The following is a 14,059-nucleotide window of genomic DNA, read 5'->3' on the forward strand; positions in this document are numbered from 1 at the left end:
TGTACAGTTTTCTTTTGGAAGATCAGGTTTACACCAGCTTTGATAATCTTTAAGATGTTAGTCATTGACACAAACACAACATAGACTTGGGGTATGATTTGCTAGAGGTAATTTACATCTAGATAATTCATTGGTAACTGTGTCTATGTCATAGTCACATTGGTTAATGTCCCCAGAACATTGTTTATCATCCCTGACACTGTATTATAAATGATTCAGTAGCCCCAGTAAATTGCAATTATTCCTACCACAGCAGACCACAGTATTAGTTATAACATTTTTCCCATTAGATCTTTTCTATGCTCTAACTGCCAGGAGTTAACAGTTAGAAAATGGTTATTATCCTCACATGCTTTGCTTCTAGCCAGGATCTAAGATGGCTAGATCCTATAAGTTGACAGCCCTAGTAGAGCCTCCCTTTTATAATAGACTCTCTTCCTCAGTTTTCCAACTGACCAGAGTGGCAGTTGGTAACTGACTTGTACTCCTCCCACCAGGAATCAAGATACCTTTGATCCTGTGTGGAAACCCTTAGGCAGAGCCAGTGACTATGGCTCTAGCCTCAGGAGTTGTAATTAACAACAAATTCACAACTTATAGTTGGTGACAGTTGGTGACAGTTAGTCACTAAAGCTTTTTTTTTATTAATAAATGGGGTTCTTTTAAATCCGAGATGCAATTTGTATTATAATGGAAGGTTAATTTGTATTAGAGGGGTTCAGTCTTTCAGTATAGAGGGGGGAAAAGAGAGGGGAACCTCCCTTCTCAAAAGCAGGGTTCAGGGGAGACAGCTGATGTTTAGGGTTGGCTCAGAGAGAAGAGAGGGGGTTTGTGCCTTCCCTCCTTAGCCAGAGCTGCTCTCCACAATTTGCTCTTGTCCCTCCTGTCCCCCCTCCACTACTCGAGACCAAAGGGTCTCTCCTTGATCTGTTCACTCACACTCAGCTTGGGGAACAGATAACTTTTAATGTCAACACAATCAGGTAACACAAAAGGAGTAATGGGCAGGAAATAATGGGAAAAGGAAAGTGGGGAAAGGGGTCCCTGTCTCTAAAACCCTTTTTCCTCATTTCTTGAGTTTGGGTGGAACTCAGGCTTTGGCAGCCTGAGCCCCCTGAGAGGAAGTCAGTTTGACTCACCCCTGGGCAATGGGAGCTGAGGTAAAGTCTGCTCAGGTTTCTCTTCAGAAAGTCCCTTCAATTGGGAAATGTTGGGGGAAAAGATTTCCAGTCACCAGCAGGAAAAGTGTGTAACCCTCAGGAGAAAGTCTTTTCCCAACTTCTCTCTTAGGCTTCTCAAGACTGAGAGCCCAACTCCTCTCCTAGTCAGAATCTTCTCCTCTTCAAGATTTCAATCCCTTGGGGGCCCCTCCCCCATTGAGGTGATCAATTTCACACACTCTTCAGCCTGGCACTTTTTCTTTAGTGCCAGCCTCTGTCACAGGAGGCATAAGCACAAAACTCCATCTCTAAAAAGTTCACCATCACTGGTCTAGCACAACATGCAGTAAACACAGTTTCTTATACATAGTAAGTATTTAATAAATGTCTACACTATTCTCTTCTCTTTAGTAACTTGAACCCTTCTTATTTTGCTAATTGTACCCTGCCTCACCTAAGTTTTGAATATGCCCTACATTGACTAGGTCCTCTATAAATTTAGATTAGATAATGTCAAGTGGATTCTCACTGCTATCAGACAATCTTACACCTCCCTAATTAACTCATTTATCCTCCTCCTCAGAGATACTCTTCTAAACCTTTTCATCCCTCCTCAAACCTTCCATATATGCTCTTCTCCTTTGCTCACAACTGAGAACTTTGCTTAATACTTTACTGAAAAAAATCAAGGTCATTCATTATTAGCTTCCTCTTCTCCTTCTACTCCATATCACTCAGATGCCTTCTGTCCTATCTCTTCTTTTACTGTCTCACATGAAGAGGTGGTCCATTTCCTTACCAAGGTAAAACCCTTTTACCTGTACAAGTAATCTCACTCTATTCCATACTTAGCAGATGCTCTATCATCTCAGCTCTTACCTCTAATTTCCCCCTGCTTACTGCCTACAAACATGCCAATGTCTTACCCATTCTCAAAACCCCTTCACTTAATCCTTCCATCCCTGCTACGTATTATCTCTTAGTTCTCCTGCCTTTTCTGGCTAAACTCCTAGAGAAAGCTGTCTACAGCAGGTGCCTGTACATAGCTTGTTAGTACATAGTTGTTTACATGTTGTCTTCCCCATTTGTCTTTTGCCTTTCCTTGTCTCCCTAGTCCTTAGTACAGTGCCTGGCACACAGTATAGATGCTTCATAAATGTTTAATGACTTACTAATACTAACAGTTGATCTATACCACTCAATGATTACAAAGCATTTTGAAACTATTATTTCCTTTGAGCATCATGAAGTAGTACTTTGGGGGATTGGGTGATTCGGGGGTTGGCATTTGTGATTTCCTTGGTATAAGTAACTCCAAATTGTAAAACTCTAACTGTACAATAGTCTCAGAAAGTTGCCTGCAGCCATGATATTTTAAGTGCCTTGTTTACAGTCATTTGTCAGAGTCAGGAATGGACTTGAGATCTTCTTGACTTCAAGGTCAATCTATCAATAATGCCACATTGCTTAACAAGACAAGTACTAGAGTTATCATTAGCCACATTTTTTTAAATGGGAAGGTAAGCATAAAGAGATCAAGTGAAATTGTCCATGTTATATAGCTAAGCAATTCAAACTCAGATCTTTCCTGATTCCAGTAAAAGTATATACTTCAAATATTTCTGAAATAAAACTATTAGTATGTGTCAGAAACTATGCTAGGTAATGAGGATTTTTTTTTTAACAAAACTATCTTTGCTCTGTAAAAGCAACATGCAAATATGCAGACAAATATTAGCAATACAGAATAAATGCAAGGTACTTTGGGGAGGGAAACCCTAGCAGATAAGATGTAAAAAGAATGGCTTCATGTAGAGGACATATTTGAGCAGAGTTTTGAAAGAACCTAGAGTCTAAGAGGTGACTTCTTAATACAAGGGGGTATATTCCAGGCATTGGAGAACTTGTGCAAAAGATATAGTGACAAGAGATGAAATGTTATATGTGAGGAAGAACAGAAATACTAGTTTGCCTAGAGCATAACATGTATGAAGCCTCTTTCATAAACTTAGAAAGGCAGTCTAGTCAGGTCATGCGCTTGTGCCAAACAGTGGAGCCTGTTCTTTATATTAGGAGCAAGAGAAAACCACTAGAGCTTTTTACATAGGAAACTGACATAAATATGTTTGTGTATAAATATTATAAGTTTGGTAGCTGTATGGAGGATGCCTAGAAAAGGGGTTAAAGGAAGGATGAGCAACAATTAGGAGCCCATTTCAATAGTCCAGAAAAAAAGGTGACAAGGGACTAAATTAAAATGATGATCAAGTTGGGGCATTAAAAGGGGATTAATAGAAGATATATATTGGGGCATGGAATTAACAAAATTCGGCAACTTACTGTTTATGAGCCTGGAGAAATTCTGCTTTGCTTTTCTCTACCACTGTTTCTTCAGAATGAACAACCTAGGCCAAAATCTTCCTGTTCACTTTCAAACTCTATTCAAACTGGCTCATATTTGGTCCTTCTTCTGCCAACTCAAGAATACATGGTTTCTGGGAGGGGGGGGCCTCTCTCATTCCACTTATGTGGAACCCTCTAGCTGCTTATAAGGCTATTTCTACTACTGCTTTTTTGTGTTTTTCCTATTTGAAAATTTTTATATCTTATTTTTCTTCAATCGTATGAAAAATCAATTTTTAATATTTAAAAAAAATTTTGAGTCCCAAATTTTCTCCCTACTTTTTCTCCCCCTTCCTTGAAGTGGGAAACAATCTGATATAGGTTTTATATGTGTAGTCATGCAGAAAAATTTTCCATATTAATACTTTTGTGGGATAAAACAAAGAAAAAGAATGAAAAATAAAGTGAAGTATAGTATGCTTTGGCCAGGATTCAGAATCTTATCAGTTCCTTCTTTGGAGGCAGATGGCATTTTTCATCCTGAGTTCTTTAGGGTTGTCTTGGATGGTTATATTGCTGAGAATAGCTAAATTATTCACAGTTGTTCGTTGTTCAATATTATTGTTACTATGTACAATGTTCTGGTTTTGTTTATTTTGCTCTACATCAGTTCATGTAAGTCCAGGTTTTTCTAAAATCTTCCTGCCTTTTTTTAAAAATTTTACCACTTATATGTAATAAATTTTCACATAAGCTTTCCCAGGTTATATGATTGAACTTATCTTCCTCCCTTCCTTCCCTTGTATTCTTATATATTTGACTCATTTCTCTATGAGTTTGTCTACTCTAATCCTAACCTCAATTACCTAAAATTCCCAGTTCCTGCTCTAGCTAATTCTGCACTACACCCCCTTTAGTTAGTACAAAAGGGTAATAGTCTATGGTAAGCTTAGCAGGGCCAGGGAAAGATCCCAACTCCAAATGGACTCAGATCTCACACTAACAGCTGCACTTGACTGGATGTTGTCAGGCTAGCTTTAGTTCAAGGATCTTCTTCTCAGGAACCACAGGTTTTAACAGCAAGGGACAGGTAAAGGTGATCTACCAGGTAGCTTGGCAGGAAAGCCTCCCAGATGCTTGCAATCAGTAAACCTCAGAGAGCCTAAATGCTTCTGAGTTTTTTAGCTCAATGCTCTTTTCAACATTGCAGAATTCTTTCCCTGTTGGTCTCCTGCCTCCATTCTTTGCATCTGTCCCCTGCAGACTATCCTCTCATGCTATATCCCTCTCTTATAACAGAAATGAGGCCTTTATCAGAGAGATGTAATTTTTCTTACCATTATGATAACTGTATTAACCTCCATCTTATTTCCCCCCATTTATCTTCTCTTTTCATTCTGTCCATCCTCAAAAGTATGTTGCTTATGACCACCATTTCCTATAAGTTGCCCTCTCTTCCATCAGTCATCTTTCCCCATCCCCTTTTCTTCCTAATTCTCTGTAGAGTAAGAAAGATTTCTGTACTCAAATAAATATGTATTTTTTTTCTATCTTTGAACCAATTCTGATGAGTGTAAGTTTCAAGTACTTCGTACTTCCTCCTCCCTCCTCACTTTCCCATCTTCTCCATCCACTGAAAAGGCTCTTTCATGTCTCTTTTATATAATTTATCCTCATTCTATTTCCTTTCCCTAATACATTCCTCTTTCTCACTCCTTAATTTAATTTTAGATATTATCTCGTGATATTCAATTCACATCTTTGCCCTCTATCCATGTATACTCTAAGTGCTCTGATAATGAAAATGTTCTCAGGAGTTACAAGTATCATCTTCCCATGTAGGAGTGTAAACATTTTAAATTTATTATATCTCTTATTATTATTATTCTTTCCAGTTTACCTTTTTATGCTTCTCTAAGCCTTATATCTGAAAGTCAAATTTTCTATTCAGCTCTACTCTTTTCATCAAGAAAGCTGAAGGTTCTCTATTTCTTTTGAATATTCATTTTTCTTCCTGAAGGATTATCCTCAGTTTTGCTGGGTAAATGATGCTTGGTTGTAATCCTAGCTCCTTTGCCTTCCAGAATATTCTATTCCAGACCCTCTGATACTTAAATGTAGAAGCTGCTAACTCTTGTGATTCCACATTATTTGAACTGTTTCCTTTTGGCTGCTTGATTTATTTTCTTCTTGACTTGGGTTCTGGAATTTTGCTATAACATTCCTGGGATTTTCTATTTGGAGAACTCTTTCAGGAGGTGATCAGGGGGTTCTTTCCATTTCTATTTTGCCCTGTGCTTCTAGGATATCAGGGCAATTTTCCTTGACAATTTCTTGAAAGATGATATCTAGGCTCTTTTTTTTTTTATCATGGTAGCCCAATAATTCTTAGCTTGTCTCTCCTGTATCTATTTTCCATATCAGATCTTTTTTCCAATGAGATATTTCACATTTTTGTCTATTTTTCTCCATTCTTTGGACTTTTTTTTTAATTATTTCTTGATTTCTCATAGTCATTAGCTTCCACTTGTTCAATTCTAATTTTTAAGAAATTATTTTCTTCCATGAACTTTTGTATCACCCTTTCCATTTGACCAATTTTACTTTAGACATTCTTTTCCCAAGTGGATTTTTGTACTTTTCCCCCCCTCCATTGGCCAATTATGCTTTTTAAAAATTGTTCTCTTCAGTGGATTATTGGTCCTCTTTTACCAATTGGCCTATTCCAGCATTGGTGAATGTTTATAACATCACATGACCACAAGTGCCTCAGACAGTTGAAGAAAGTAGTGCTAGCTTTGGGCAGCTGGACAGAGGGGTGAGGCATGTAAAAGTGTCCTCAGGCACTGTGGAGAGGGGAAATGGAGCAGCCCTCTCAATTGCTCCCCAGAAGCCATGCTACAGCTTCTCCAAAACAGACCTATTCTGTTTTTTAAAGTATTATCTTCTTCAGTAATTTTTGTGCTTCTTTTATGAAATTTTTGACTTTTTTCATAATTTTCCTGTATCACTCATTTCTTTTCTCATATTTTCTTCTACCTGTCTTATTTAATTTTAAAAATCATTTTTGAGCAGCTCCAGTACTTCTTTTTGGGCTTGAGAACAATTTATATTTTTCCCAGAGGCTTTGGATGCAGCATTACTTTGTTGTTTTCTTCTGAATTGGTCTTTTGGTCTTCCCTGTTACCAAAATAACTTTCTATGTTGTTTCTTTTTTTGTGTTTTGCTCATTTCCCAGCCTTTTTATTGTCTTTTAATCTGAAATGTTGTTTTAGGTGGGCTCTGATCCTGTGGTGAAGGGGACATTGTTCCAAGCTTCAAGTTCTTTATGTAGCTATTTTCAGAACTAACTCTGAGGGTGTATGTTTTCAGTTTTTCCAAGAGGTACTATCTAATTAGAAGTGTGCTTAATACTCTCCTGACTTATGCTATGGTCTGTGAGCAACCATAGACATTCTTTTTCATCCTGGAACTATGACCAAGGTATTCTGCTCCCTTGTGGCTACAAACACTGAAGTGTGCTAGTGCTCCTCCTAAACACTGGGATTGTTACCTGGATTGCAAACTAGATCTATGTATAGAAAATATAAGAGTCCTACACCCAGGGTCAGTTAAGGGATTCCTATAATCTTCTGAGCAGTTGTTTGACCCCTTTACTATCTGTGACTGACAACTCAGGAAGCCTTTTCCTGTGAGACTGAAATTTACCCTCCCCACTTTCTGGGATCACACAGGTGACATCATCTCCTGCCAACTACCTGCAAACTAGTGTGAGCCTGAATTTGACCCAGAGGCTAGGACAGGGGCAAAGGGACCAGGAAGTTATAAAAAGCTCTTTCTCTGGCACTCTGCCGACAAACTTCCTTGCCAGATCTGTTAGAGGAGCCAGGTAGAAAAGTTAGATTAGGGCCCCTTTTCTATCCCTCTTCTTCTACCTATCCAAATAATCCTAATAAATTTTATTAAAATCTAAGGACCTACTCATATTTTAATCTATACACCAACTGATTCAGTCTCCCCTACAACCTGAACTGGCTTGCCAAGGTAGGACCTGCCTTAGAACCTGGTCTGCAGTCCACTAATCACCCTGTACAACAAACCCTTCCTGTTGAGTTTCTAAGTTATCTTGGCCTGAAAAATCATTTCACCCTATCCTTTTGTGGGTTCTGCCACTCCAGAATTTGTTTTGAGACCTATATTAAAGTTGTTTGGAGGGTAATTTGAAAGAAATTATGTGAGTACCTTCTCTGTCATCTTGACTTGCCCTTCCACTCCTGTTTTAAGGAAGATTTATTTCTCATATCTCTAGCCTCCTTTTTGGGCTTTTAGATAGAACAACAAATCAACCTTCTTTGAAACTATTAGTTTTAAGAGCACATTGTACCATCCCTTGGAATCAAGTCAACCATATTACTCTCAGTACAATGAATGCATGTAAACTAAGTTTTCTAGCCTACTATTCATTAATAGATCTAAATATCATATAAGCTGTAATAATTAATGTCATATATCAATGAATATTAATCATATATTTTGTTAGCCTTTCTCTTCTACTCTCCATATTCTTTTCCTTTGAGCAATAGTAGATGTGAATTAAAGCTTGGGGGGGGGGGATGTTTGTTTTACTTTATATGTATTTGTGCATATGCTATATGTTCCTAATATAATTATTTCATATTAATCTACTTAATGCATAATCAGTCCTAATAAAAGTGGTTAGTTAGCTATTTCCTACAGTTGGCAGTCAAGTTCCTACCTCTATGCCTCTGTACAAGTAGTTACCATTTATTTAATGTTGTCCATCGCAACTTGTACAATTACTAGCTTGTTCCTTAGCCTATCTCAGGTTGTCATTCAGTTGTTTGGGTGCATGCCTAACTCTTCATAACCCTATCTTGGCAAAGATACTAGAGTTTGACATTTTCTTCTCTAGCTCATTTTGCAGATGAGGAACTAAGGCAAACAAAGTTAAATGATTTGCCCAGGACCTCATAGCTAAATGTTTGAGGCAGGATTTTGAGGCAGGAGTTAAATGAGGCAGGATTATGCATTAAGTAGATTAACATGAAATATGAGGCAGGAAATTATAAAAATAAATTTTCCTGATTCTAAGCCCAATGTTTTATCCACTATACCTCTCAACTAAAATGTTACCTCTTATTTGAAGTTTTTTTCCTGGCCTCCTCATTAATAGCCTTCTCTTTAAAATTTTTATGTATAAATTTTGTATTTACTTGTATACTTATTGTATCCCTCATCTTAATGAAGGTTAAGATAATTTCAAGTTTGTTTTTATGTCTCCAGGAAGTAGCACCATGTCTTAGATGCTTAACATTTTTTGACCCAAGTTGAATCAGTCCCCTTCTCCCTAGCAATGGGTTTTTAGGACTATATCTTCTTAAATAAATACAAACATAAAATACATGGGAAATAAGTCAATTATCATATGAAGCCGGAAGAAACTCTGGAGATCTGGTAGTCAAATCCATTCATATTACAGAGGCAAAGAGAAGTTAAATGATAATGGATCTTCTATTTAAAACTAGGTTTTCTGTCTCTGAATTCAGTGTTCTTTTACCTTCAGCTCAGAGTTTTTCTTGCCCTTCCCCTCCTTCCCTCCCTGCTCCACCCCCTAAACTACATGAGAACGGGCTGGTAGGACAAAGCCAACCAGCATTTATAGAAGATAAAGATGATCATAAATGTACATAATTTTACATTTTTGTTATATAAGATATTCAAAGGTTAGAAATAAGGTAGTTATAACTATCATTTAGATTCACAGACTATATACAGTTCCAGTGTGGGTACAAATTAGCTTAAAAGACTAATTAGTGACTAATAGTCTTTTGTATATCACAATTAAGTTCACTTTGTTTTTCACTACTGTTTGTAATGCACAGAATCAAAACAGACCAGTCTTAAATACAAAAGGCAAATTACCAGTCTCAGTCAGGGAGCCTGATTACAAGACTGAATGCAGCTGCTTGCTTTTGGTTGCCATGGAGTCCTCATACAACATCCTACTGGCAATTTTCTTAAAATGCTTTGCTTGTACAAAAAGCATGGCTTTTTCAAATGAGACAGGCTTTATCATAAAGCATAGGCTTCTTTAGATTTTAGGCAATACATATATACAGATAGTGGTAATGTCATTTTTCAATTATTTATGCTGAAGAAGGGCAGCATTAACTAATATAATTCTAGAAAGGTTCTCAGGCTCATTCCTGGTTGTCATGGTCACACTTGAGTCATAGACAGAGAAATCAAAAAGGGAAAGGAGCTGTGAGGCAGACCCTGGTCAACAGTAAGATTACTAAAAAGGCAAACACAATCTGCTTGATCGACAAGTAAAAGGCATTACTACATAAAAGAAAGGAGGCTGCTTGGCTGTTATTACACTGCCATTTGTCTCTCTATCCCAGGCTGAGAGCAAATATCCCTCTCAGCCTGACCATCCTTCAGACCCTACTGGCTACTACAATCCCACAAAGGAACATGTTGGAGGAACACTTCATTTCTCCTATTCTGTCTTTGCTGGCTTCTGGTTCCCCCCATTGACCTTCACATCCTCACATTTGGCTGACAGTACTATTAGGTTGGGGAGCTGGAGGGATAGTAAAAAAGATCAGAGAGAAAATTTCAGCCTGAATTAAAAAGAGAAAACAGGTTTTTCAGCAGAAAGGAAGTGAGCCAAGAAGCAAAGAATGCTCTTGTAGGGAGTATATTGGGCAAGGGAAAATGGGCCCCATTATTCATGGATAATCATATGCACATTTTGTATTGGTTTTTTTATCATTTGTTGACTAGAGAGTGTGACTCATTTTCTTTTGTTACCTGCATAATGTCTGAAAGATGAGCTGTTGTGCGGTATAGTCAATCAATCCAGAAGCAGTTAGTATCTACAAAGTGTCAGAAGACCTAATTCATATCCCAAATCATTTAACCTCTGAATACATTGAGACAATGTGGTAAGTGCTGGATACTTAAGTACTTAAAACACAATATAAATGACAATTATTATTATTAGCAGGTATTCATGTGTTGATAATTTTGAGGTTTAAGTAGTCATTTTTTTAAACCGGAGTATTTCTGGCTATCTGGAGTTGGGGGCAGGGGAAAAGGGAGGTTAGTCAGAGCAAGAAAGTGACTTAGTCCCCTTTCAAAAGGAAAGGAAAACAACTCTTTCGGCCCCAAGCATTTTCTCTGGCTGTCCCCCAATCCTGCCTAGTCTCCCTTCTCATTTCTGCCTCCTGGGTTCTCTGGTTTCCTTAAAATCCCACCTTCTATAGAAAGTCTTTCCTAGTCCAGTTAAATGCTAGCATCTTCCTGTTGATTATTTCAAATTTCTCCAGTATATAATTTGTGCATAGTTGTTTGCATTGTTGTCTCTCCTCTTTGATTGTGAAATCCCTGAGGGTAGAAAGTGTCTTTTCCTTTCTTTGTATCCCCAGCAACTAAGCACAGAGCCTGGCACATACTAAATGCTTATTGTTTAATGACCAAAGATGTACAGTATTTCATCTGGGCCAGGTGACTCAAACTCAACAAAGGCAGCTGCTAGATGTTCTCTTACTATCTCTTTATCATATGTAGAAATATCTTAAGTCATTTTTGTTCTGTTAAGTCCTATGCATAAGTTATTCCCCTTTATAGGAAAAAAAACAGCAAAATTAGAATTAGTTAGCTTCACCTACTGTTGTCTGCTATCACTTCCTTATTCATCCTCAGCAGAGGTCTTCACCCCTATATTGCCTCTTTCCCTCAAGATGAATAAAACAAAATGAGTGTGGGGCAATGGATAGGGCATCAGACTTGGTATCAGGGGTGCTCTAGTTTCAGCCAACACCTCCAAAATTTCCTCATTTTACAGGTGAAAATATCTAAAACATAAAGGTTTAAGTGACTTGCTTAGAGTCACAGAGGTAATAAGCCTGAGACTAGATAGGAACCCTGATCTTCTTTACTTCAAGGCTTATTATCTTATCCACTATGTCAGATTCTCTGAGTCTAAATCTAGAACTTGTTTTGATTGCACCAAGCTGCTCCTGGTGTGCCTCAGTAAGACATATTCTGATGTGACAGTTAATAAAACAATCTAAATAATCAATAATTAGCAAAACTTGATAACATAAGCATGAAGACAATTAAAAACTTAAATTTAAATTATAAATACATGCTTTGTCTCCAAATGGTATATGTTACTGTGAATAGGATATTTCTGGAAGGAAATGACAAACTACCACAGCTTACTCCCTTTTCCCAGGGAACCAAAACAGCACAAACCAATTGAGTAATAACCCTGAGCATTCTCCAGGCCATGTTTTTAAAGGGATGTGTGACCCTGGCAGCAGGAACTGCTTTAATGGAAGGAATTTTCATCAGTTATACATACAGAACAAGGAAGATTCTTATTGAGAGAACTGTTAGTAACACGAGGAATAACTGCTTTTATTAAAACTACCTGCCAATTGCCTTAAGCATACTTCGAGGGAAAGAGAAGGATCTCAGAAGAGCTTATCAGTCTCATTGCAATTCCTGAGGCTGCTATATACCTTGTTATCATTTTGATGTCTTCAGTGCCCAAATCTCCAACAAAGCCATAAAAGGAAAGGATACCATTAGAGTACAAAGACAGAAGGAAGGCACCTTAGCTATCAAAGAAGGTTCATGACTACCAATACAGGTCAGTAGCAGCAAGAGTATACTTTCATTTAATTTGCTTCTTTGTTTCCCCAACAGGTACCACAGCTTATCTCTATTTTATTGTTTAATTGTTTTCCCACACTTTTAAATAACATTATATAAGCTATAATATAATAATACTATATTAGTTCTTTGAAGGCAGAATGTATTTTGGTTTGGGTTTTGTATCCTCAGTACCTACTACATAGGTAGGAGAGTAATTAATGTGGAATGCATAGATTTGGTCAAGGCAGTTTGCTCCTATCATTTATAGAATAATGCTGAAATAGATCTGACAGATTAGGATGCCTAGGTGGTGTAGTAGATAGAGTGCTAGTTGAGCTGAATGGAAAACTACACCAGTAGTTTTGCCAAGAAAACACCAAATAGGATCACAAAGAATCAGACACAACTGAAAATGACTGAACAACAGAGATTTGCCTCTACAATCTGACATTATCCTGCTCTTTCAGCTTTATTTCATGTTATTTTCCTTCCTGTACTTATCCAAAACATGGCCTTTACTTTCCAGCCACTGAAACTCTGATCACATTCTTCTCTGTATCTACTGAATTCTGCTAATTTGTTAAAAGCTTAAGTTAAATGTCATCTTTTCCATAGTCTCCCTTGATTCTCCCCTCAGGATTTACATGCAGGATTGTATGATATAACACACATTTAGTAACTGCCAATTGGCTATAGACAGCTGGAGGTATAAAAGTTTAAGTAAGATATGGTACCTTTCCTCAGAATATTCAGCCTAATACAGATATACAAGGCCAAGACAGACAGTTAGAATACTACATGATAAGGACATTAGAGAAATGCAAATCAAAGTGTTATGTGAGATCTGCAAAATAAGAGGGACAGACTACACATGGTAGCACGCTGGAAGCTAAAGGCAGGGAGGGGAATTAGTGAAACTGCTTGATTTCTTAGCCATTGCCACCCTCCTTAGGAGTAGCATGAAGGTTGGGCTAGTGCCCTAATAAAGGCCAGCTCTTCCTATCTTGTTTTGTTTGGAGTCTTTGCACAAAATCAGCATCTGGTTGAGCCCACCAAACCACTCCCCTGTAAACAAATGTTAGAAAATACAATTTTCAAAGTTTTCTTAAATCTAGAATTTTCTAGGACTTAACTTGATTCTTTTATTAATCAACTTGCATTTCCTTCCTTTTTAAAACTCATTCTCTCCCCATCCCACATTCATGCCATTTATTCATTCCTTACTTCCTGTTCCAACTCCCATATATCTTCCTTGTGTTAAAAGAGATTTAACTATTTCCTGAGACTAGATACTAAAGTTGTTTTGAAAGGGAGTTGCAGTGGGTGCATCTTGGGCATTGAGGGTTAGCAAACATCTTAAACTTGTAGAGAGTGCCTTAGACTTGCTCTCCAGTTATATGATATATGGGCATCTTATTGACTGAACCCATCCAGAGGAAGTCCTATTCCCCCACAGCACCTACCACAACTCTTGGTACAAAACAAAATAATCAATCTCTACCAAATTGAATTGGCTTTGAAATCCAATGAGAATTTTTCATACTCTAAGCAACATTGCTTCTACATTCATACCTACTTGTACATCTGCCACTACCTTTCTCCCTGGATCAACTCTAAAGAAACATTTGGTAGTGCAACTGAGTTTTAGAAACATTAATTGTGGTATCAGGAACCAATAAAAGGAAGCATCAAAGGGCTGTTGAAAATACTCTGTGACAGGTCCAAATTTGCTTTGACTTTAGAGAAAGACAAGACTCAAACTAAGGTGCATCACAAAACACTCTGGAATTAAAGGAAAAGGATTTGATTTTGAACAAGATCCTGAGTTCAAATCCCAGTTCTTACAATTTCTACTGAACCTAAAA

The sequence above is a fragment of the Monodelphis domestica genome, chromosome 4 (genome assembly GCF_027887165.1).
Source record: "Monodelphis domestica isolate mMonDom1 chromosome 4, mMonDom1.pri, whole genome shotgun sequence".
In the NCBI taxonomy this organism is placed as follows: Eukaryota; Metazoa; Chordata; class Mammalia; order Didelphimorphia; family Didelphidae; genus Monodelphis; species Monodelphis domestica.